This window comes from Amblyomma maculatum, chromosome 1 (assembly GCF_055883805.1).
Source record: "Amblyomma maculatum isolate TAMU_Amacu chromosome 1, ASM5588380v1, whole genome shotgun sequence".
Taxonomy (NCBI): Eukaryota; Metazoa; Arthropoda; class Arachnida; order Ixodida; family Ixodidae; genus Amblyomma; species Amblyomma maculatum.
In genome coordinates, this window is record NC_139344.1 from 268,127,439 (window position 1) to 268,136,248 (window position 8,810).

General features: G+C 46.0%; 1 long non-coding RNA gene across 1 annotated transcript in view; it reads right to left on the reverse strand.

Moving 5' to 3' along the window:
- The window catches only part of LOC146206495 (uncharacterized), a 43,147-nt gene extending 34,905 nt beyond the window's left edge, over positions 1-8,242 (reverse strand). Inside the window, exon 1 of the long non-coding RNA XR_014703265.1 lies at positions 8,162-8,242. This is a non-coding gene — a long non-coding RNA (uncharacterized LOC146206495). The remainder of the gene's footprint in view (positions 1-8,161) is intronic.
- Between the last annotated feature and the right edge of the window lie 568 nt (positions 8,243-8,810).

Genomic DNA, 8,810 nt, shown 5'->3' on the forward strand with positions numbered 1-8,810 from the left:
ATGATTCAAGAAAAAGTTGTTCACGCGTTCAGATATTATTTTTTCTAGTCCTTTTGAAAACACAGAGAGTATAAATATTGGTCGATAGTTGTTAATATCATTCTTATCACCCCCTTTATGTACGACTGAAACTCTTACCTTCTTCATAGCACTCAGAAAACAGCCTGATTCAAGTGCTAAGTTAAGTATATACGATAAGCAGGGCGTGATGATATCGACTACATATTTAACCGGCTTTATCTGCAAGTCGTCAGCGTCTTTCGCATTGCTGTTATGTAAGTTCAAAATGTGGAACAGATTTCTGCCTCACTGGTTGGCTGAAGAAAAAGTGTGTCAGTGCAGCGAGATGGAAAGGTGAAATCTGCTTCCAGACTATCTTGTGTATTTGCCATGTTGACACATTGAGTGTTTAAGTGTTCCACTAAGCCAACACCTGAGAGGTTTGTATTATGGAGTAATTCTGGCACTGAAAACCTTGGATTTTGGCCCTTCAACACCATGTTAATAACATTCCATGCTTTATGAGGACGACTTTTTAATGTATCTGTAAAAAGGTTATTATAACACAATTTCCTTGCTTTTCTTAGCTTTGTATTTAACTTATTTCTGCATTTCTTGAATGATAAGAAAGCAGATGGCTCTCTGGTGTCTAGAATGTTTTTGAAAAGTTTTTTCCTTATCATTTTCAGGTGTTCAGGCCCGATCCAAGGCTTTTGTATATTCCCATTCAATTTCACTTGTCTATATGGGAAGCAGGTGTCATAGCAATGGCAAAAGATAGACAGGAATGCCTTATAGGCATCATTCGCATTTGTTTTCTCATATTCAAGAGACCAGTCACAATCTGAAACACACGCGTGAAAAGAATCCAGGTTCGTTGTCGATAGGCACCAATAGGTTACTGCAGGCTCAAGCATTTTTTTCTTGGAGAGATTGCTTGAATGGGACATAAAGCTGGGACTGTGATCACTTACGTCATTGCTTATAGTGACCGCAGTTTCAACTGGTATGTCTGTGTTTACATGAACTGATCAAGCAGTGATTGCCTGTTCAGCGAAACGAGAGTTGGCGTCAAAATCACATTTTTGAAGTCGTATGAAGTGACTATATTATTCAGCTGTAAAGAATGAACGTTATCAGTGCCCATGTTTACACTGAAATCACCGCCCAGTAGCTAGCGATAATTTTTATCTGCAGCATAGTCTAGTATTTCTTCAATGAATTCAAAGAAAATGCTATAGCGGCCAGTTGGCGGCCGATATACCACAGTAAACAATTGTTCTTCGGCTTGTGTGCACGATTCATAATCGCTGGTGATCCGCGTAAATGGTTTCAAAATGTCGCAGCATATGTTTCGCTTAGCGTGCATCACAGCGCCCCAACCACGTGTTTCACTTCTGTTTACAAAATGACTGTACCCGTCAATAAATAGCATGTCACTGTCCAAATGATACCACGTTTCTGTGAACATTATCACATCAAACTGGACGCAGCACTGATCAAGAAAGTTTAAAACAGCTGTCTGCTTTGCCCTCCCCTGTAGATGTGATTCATAAAGCCCCTGTCTGTCATTCCATACAATTTATTCATTTATTTATGTTATAATGACATTTTGATGTCTTCTGAGCTGTTGAACCTCGAATGATGAGCTGTTTCTTATGCCGTACTGCTCAATCGATGCTAGTAACATTATTGTTTTGTTTTTTTTTTTCCTTTTTCGTGGACGCTCTGAGCAGATCTTGCATTCATTACACGCCATCCTGCACCAAATAAGTGGTCGAGCAGCTGGCTGCCACCTGGCACCTTTCCCTGTCTTAACCTAATTTTGTGGCAGAAGTACCATCAAAGAGGCAATAAGGATCATTAAAAAAAAGAAAACTAGCATTCAAGTCGGGTTTTGAGGCGGGACATTCTTTCAACGAAAGAGAAAAGTAGGCATGCAACAATCCCGACATGTCTGACAGAGAGGAAAATATGCATGTGTATTAGAAACCGTAGATCGCTTGTTGTGCATGCTGTAACGGAGTTTTCCATTCTTATAGCTGTGTCACTGTATCAGCGACCGCGTGTGCGAGCACCGAATGAACAGAGCGATTAGTGTGAATCTGCCATCGTTTCCTTTATCGTCGAGAAAAGTGGTAACCTCACCAGAAAAACAGCTAAAGCTCTTCAAACGTCATCTGCGTAACATACGTGCCTGTGGCATTGTCAAGACCCGGTAATTGCATTCTCGAGTTTTCAGGCTTGTCGCGTGTTGGGTTTCTTTTTTTCCCAGGCTTTTTTTTTCTCCTCTGTGGCTCCAGCTTTATTCATTCCTATTCTTCTCCCATACTCGTTCCATCCTTCTTGGCCGCTCAATTCCCCGCAGCTTTCCTTCTTTTGTTTTTTAGTGCGTAGCACTACAAGCCACAATCATGGATTTGGCCGATGTTTGTCCAAAGCTGCTCACTCTCTCTCTTCGTGAACTTGAAGTGGAGAAAGAGAAGGTGGCGACGAGCGCGTTGCGAGGAGCGGAGTGGTTGCATAGCTGCAGCAGAAGCCACTCGCTCTTTCTCTCTGGCCATCCGCCTGTCCGTGGACTTGAAGAGGAGGAAGGGGAAGTGGCAATGCCCGCATCACACGACTTCACACTGAGTGGGCGGAGCGGCCGCATAGATATGCACCCATTGAGAGAGTAAGACAGCGAGAGGGGAGCGTGTCTTTTGCGGGCGTGGTGGCCATCACTGGGCAGTGTTACTCTGGAGTGAGCAGGTGTGTGTCGCTCGCACGTCCTCAACTTCGGCATCTCTCCTCTCGCATCAGTCAGTCCTCAGCCCTCACGGACAGCAGACGTTCATGCGTGGTGCTTCCTGAATCTCGGCTCCAAGCTGCTCGCGCGTCGTGAAGCAGCTTGTGCTCACCTCCGCATCTTAACTGGCGCTTGCCTTCAGCGTGTTTCCCTCTATCTTCTCTCTTCCTCCCTCCCTATGATCCCACACTAGACCTTTCGGCCGCAGAGCAATGCATTGCAAAGGGGTACATTGTGTCTGTTTTCGTTCATTTCTGAAGATGGTGTAAGGAAAGCTGAGGGCGTTTGCTTTGCGTCGCTATGGATAAAGCCGGGCTCGACGTGCTGAAATACAATGGCTACGAAGGCAGCGGGATCGTGAGCCTATTGATTCTGATATTGCAGCTAAACGGTGCAAGAATCTAGCACAAAGAATGAGGAAACGTGCCGAGCGTGCTCAGGAAGCTGCTCAAGACACTCAGCGTCGTCGTGAAACAGATGTCGAAGCAAAGAGGAACAAACGTGCGGCAGAAACTTCAGGACAACGGGCAGCACGATTGCAAGCAGTGGAAAGGTATAGCAGGGAAAAGAAATGCAACGCACTTCGAATTTGATTAACTACGCAAATTGGCCGTAACTTTTATTTTCTCTCAACCAGTCCAGCTTGGAGCATTCGAGGCTGGCCTTTGTGAAGGTCTGCCACACGTGGGAGGAGGGGTGGTAGCCACAAATGTTTTTGTATTACGTACTCTACATTTTTACCATGTCCCCCCCCCCCCCTTCTTTCATTTTTTGCTCGGCCTATTCCAACTGCGCGCGCTTCTACTTCTGTCGTCTTCCGTTTCGCGCGTTTCCAGCCTAGAAATAAACGCCCAGCGGGCAGCCAGGGCTCGTCCCTGTCTCTCCGTCTGGTGTCGTGTGGCTTCCGCAATGTTTATGCTTTGCCACATCACTCCAGCTGGCTGAAACTGCCACCATTTCGCTGCGCAGACCCCGATTTCATTCCCACGGCTGCCTCTTTCAAGCGCGCACCCTGCTCAGGCGCCGGCCACTACAAAAATCTTCCGGCGCCCACTTGTGGCGCTGCCTGTTCTCCGCGAATGCTGCCCCCTTGGTTTCTGCTCGGTGCCCATGCTGGTGGATCTGTGTGTACTGTCTACTGAGAGTAACGTTTCCGTGGTTTCTGGCTTATCATTGGAAAGCTCTTCCCTTGGAGCAGTACCCAACCAGAAGATAATGTGTGTGTATGCACTTCCCCTGGGCTGGAACCCAGTACTCTTGAAGTACTCCAGGATCGTGTAAGGTGCAAATAGCATACCTGCCAACCCTCCCCATTTCGGAACATTCGGATTGTACAACTACTGCCCTACATCTCCCGGTAAGCAGCCTGTGCCCATGCAAGAAAGATTTTTGCGAAGCTGGCACTATGGAATCTGCAGAGAAAGAAATTGGTTGGAAAGAACGCGTGCACTTCCTTCGTAGAATGCCCAAGCGCCCTCGCTGCTATCACAGCATCCCCACATACCAGAGAGGAGGAGCGGCGCTGTGCGCTCTGGTTCCAGGCTATTTTCTCCCTCGCTGTGAAAACAATCTATAGTTGGCTTTCAAACACACATAAAACCTCGCCAGGAACACATTTCTATAGGTTTACAGTGATGCCTCACGAGCAAGAACAGTGACAGTTGTGAATCGCAGCTGTTCGACGCAGAAAGCAAGCAATCCCATCGAATTACTTTTGTTCAGATTAAGGTATTTTTTCAACACTGCTACACGACTAAACTACTAATTCCATTTCCAAATGATGGCAATTGCAATTGATACTCAAATGTTGGTGCACCTTCAATATGTTGAGGAATTGACTGCGCTGTGAACGAAAGCAGCCTTTAAATTCATATTCCCATCATGAACATCGTGCCCATCATGAACTACTCACGGATTGTGGTCGCTGCTTTCTCTCCAGAGTGGTTGACGAGCTACTTCGTGTGTGCACCGTCCGCCATAAATTTACCACCACCTATCATCCTCAGACCAACGGCCTCACAGAACGCCTCAACCGTACACTCACAGATATGTTATCAATGTATGTCTCCGGCGACCATCGGGATTGGGACATTAATCTATCCTTTGTAGTATTTGCCTATAACTCTTCTCATCATGATACCGCTGGCTACTCTCCCTTCTACCTGCTCTTTGGCCGACACCCATTACTCCTCTTTGATACATCGCTACCCACTACTGACGCCGTCACTAGTACTTACGCTCATGATGCCATATCCCGCGCTAATGATGCTCGCCACATTGCACGCGACAGGCTCTTTGCCTCCCAAGGCTCCCAGCAATCCCGTTATAACAGTCGCCATCGCGATGTGCACTACACCCCAGGCTCTCTCGTTCTGCTCTGGCTCCCATCACGCCGGTTGGGCTTGTGCGAAAAACTTCTACCTCGCTACACTGGCCCCTACCGTATCTTGTGCCGAGTCACCGACGTCACATACGAAATAGAACCTTTAAACCTGAAGTCTTCTGCACCATGAGCTTCCGACATTGTGCACGTTACACGACACAAGCCGTATTATTCACGCCCTGCTTCGTTTACCTAGAACGCACCGGGACTGTGCTTTTGCGGCGGGGGTAATGTTATGTGGTGTACCACGCTGGCATTCAGCAAGTAAAGAAAGAAGTGTCTGGGTGTGTGGACGAAGACGACGCTCAGTGTTGAGTTGTGCGGCTAAGCAGTGCCCATCGATTTCAGAGTGGTGTTACCCATCAGTGCGTGAATTCCATTCGTAACAATATCTTGCATGCCTCGTAGTCGTAACTAACCTGTTGATTACTATTGATTACGAAGTTAGCAGCTGCGTTGGCAGCATTTGTTCACGAAAAGGTACACAAGGTGTGCGTGTCTGCGCTCGGGTGCGGAAAGCATACAAGTTTCAACAACATACACCTTGCTTACTAAAGCAACTGTCTAGAGCAACACGTAAAATAGGCAGTGTTTAGTGTACTGTCCGGCGGCGCTTTTATAAAACCTTCGAGTATCGTCCGACGGCACAGCATACTACAGCTCCGTCGAGTCCTGTTTTTGCCAGATCGTTCGCTCGGCACAAAGGCCAGTCAAGAAATGCTCCACCTTAGCCTAATCAAGAAAGCAGACGACAAATTCGTAACACTTGCCACATCGGATGCCGCGAGCTCTGGCCATGTGCTAGGCCTTAGTCATCGCTAGGCCTAAACAGTTTCGCATCGAAGCCGTAGCTGGAAGCGCTTTGAAAATAGTAAATTGCCTATTTATGGAATTACTTTACTATCAGTTCAATTGTCCCACAAATTGTCTTACACGCCTTAGCAGCGGATCGAGATTGGATGTACTCACCTATGGGGCTGAAACGTGGAGGCTAACAAAGAGGGTTCTACTTAAGTTGAGGACAACACAGAGGGCTATGGAACGAAAAATGGTAGGGGTAACATTAAGAGATAGGAAGCGTGCAGAAATAACTCAGGTTACTGACATTCTAGTGGAAATAAAGAAGAAGAAATGGGCATGGGCAGGACATGTAGTGCGAAGAGAAGATAACCGATGGTCACTTAAGGTAACAAACTGGATTCCAAGGGAAAGAGAGCATAGCAGGGGGGGCAGCAGAAAGTTAAGTGGGCGGATAAGAAGTTTGCAGGGGTCAAGTGGATGCAGCTAACACGGGACCGGGTTGTTTGGAGGAATATGGGAGAGGCCTTCGATGATGAGATCAGATAAGCTGTGCCACACCGGCAGCAGCTGCTACAGGACTGTGAGCCGAAATTTGCTCGTGTTGCTGTTATCTAAATTTAAATCTAATATGCTCTTAGCTAACCTCTGCATCACTGATATCTGCTTATATCTTATTCCCATTCTCTTGTGAAATCCGTGTTGTACAGGCAGTGTTAAAGCACAAGCATAAAAAATCTGAACTCTTACTACAGGAATCCAATATGTGCTATTTTTCTCATGTTCAGAATGCTGGTTTGCAAGCTCGCTGGCTTTTCCGGCAGTTGCACAAATACAAACCGCTCGCAGGTTCGATGATACTGTTTCAATTTACTGTAGCAATATATTATATGTAAACAAAGCAAGCATGTACCATTGAGCAAAGAAAGAACAATGGTTCATGGGTCAAGGAGTGAAGGCATTAGCGTAGGCGTTGTAATGAAAGCGGGGTACTCAAAATGAGCTCCACTTCGTATGCAATCTTGTTAACGCTCGTCTGCGGCAGACACTTGGTGCATATATGAAGGCGATGTAGTCCCAAACGGCCGTGATGTCAAACACATGTTCACTATTATACAGTGTGATCCCCTTGCGCGCACCGTCACCGCAGAAGCGTGCAACACGGCCACGCTTGCCGCATGAGACCCGCCTCAGGTTCAGCGGCCAACGCTACGTGGCTTTCAGTGGCACCCCTGTAGGAGCTGCGCATGGCGTATACCGAAACTGTATAAACAAGTGAAACGTGAGAAAGCTGTAAAGGAATGAAATTACAAACAGGGTCAATGTGCTTTTCCGAACCTCACGTGCTGAACATTGTTGCCCTGCATACAATACACTTTTAAGTTTAAGACTAGCGCTTAAGACGAGGACACAGAAAAAAGGAACACACAGGACGAGCGCTAAACCCTCATCTTAAGCGCTAGTCTTAAACTTCAAATGGATTCCAACCAACAAGCACAGCTTTCTGCTTTGAATACAATACACATATATACTCTACGGCAGAGACCCGCTACTAGCAATTTGCAAGCATTGCTCTATTCCCCAATGTTATTCTTTGCTTTCTAAAAGCTGCTTGGACAGCTGACTACGCGTTTATTCGCCAAAATTTTTTTTTTACATGGACAGCATCAACGCACGGACTACTACAGCCAGACATACATAATGTTAGGAGCACTGAAAACAATTGTGCGGGTGCAATGCATGTTTTCAGAAGCAGAGAAGATGCAGTTATTGGCACACCACTTCCTGGTTTTCAAGCTTTTTGAAAGACCTGCGCATTGCCTTTTCCTGGCTATTTTGAAAAGTGCATTCCTAGGATGCGATGCGTGTGCAATGCGCATTTTTTCCAGTTGTCTTCCAGCTGTTCCACGTATTTACCCGGCCAACAAATATCACCCGAAAGAAGTTGTGCGTTGGTGAAGGCCATAAAAAAAAAACGTCACAACCCATAAAGCTCAGCATCGTGAAACCACACAAAACTAACTGCTAGGCAAAGCAAGCAGAGAGCGTCTGGCATAGGTGCGCTCTTATCTAACTGTGCACCAATCAGCAAGTACATGTTTGTGCCATGGCTGAGCACGTAGGTGTGCCCGTCACAACTGTATTATGCTGTGTCAAGCAGCGCAGTTTACCAAGAACAAAACATTTCTCACCTTGCCATGGTTGGAAACTGGTGGAGTGTCACAAATGGGCCAAAACAGCCAGCTGGCTATTCGGCGCAAGCACCCGTGCCTGTTAATGAATAGTGCAATTCAAGGCACTGGCCGGCATGGTCAGCCTAAACTGCTTGAAATGCAGCATAGTTTGCAAAACAAATGTTCCTCACCTTGCCATCTTACAAACTGCAGTAATTCCACTTCGAAGGCCAATAGAGAAGTAAAAATATGCTAAGCATCCAATCAAAGCCAAAGTAGGCTGTGGGTAGTTACATTTCATTATAGTGCCTAGAGTGTACACTAACAGTATATTCTAGGCACTGTAACACCATCGGCATCATCTGCTAAGCTTCCAATCAAAGCTAGAGTAGACTGTGGCTGTTTGCATTTCATTACAATGCCTAGAATATACACTATATTCTAGGCACTATAATTTCATGTTTGCTGTTATGGCTACTTGATAGCTACTTGTATGTTTAGCTTTAGCTGGGCTGCCTGTGTGCCATGCATAGTGGAAAGTTAAAATTCTCGTGTGCTTAGGTTACGGTGCTCTCAATGCCCAAGAAAAGATATTTGCATCTTATACTTCTCAATTTCCGTGTTTCATGATATTGAGAAAAAGCAAACATTTTGCCTTTTTCCCAAC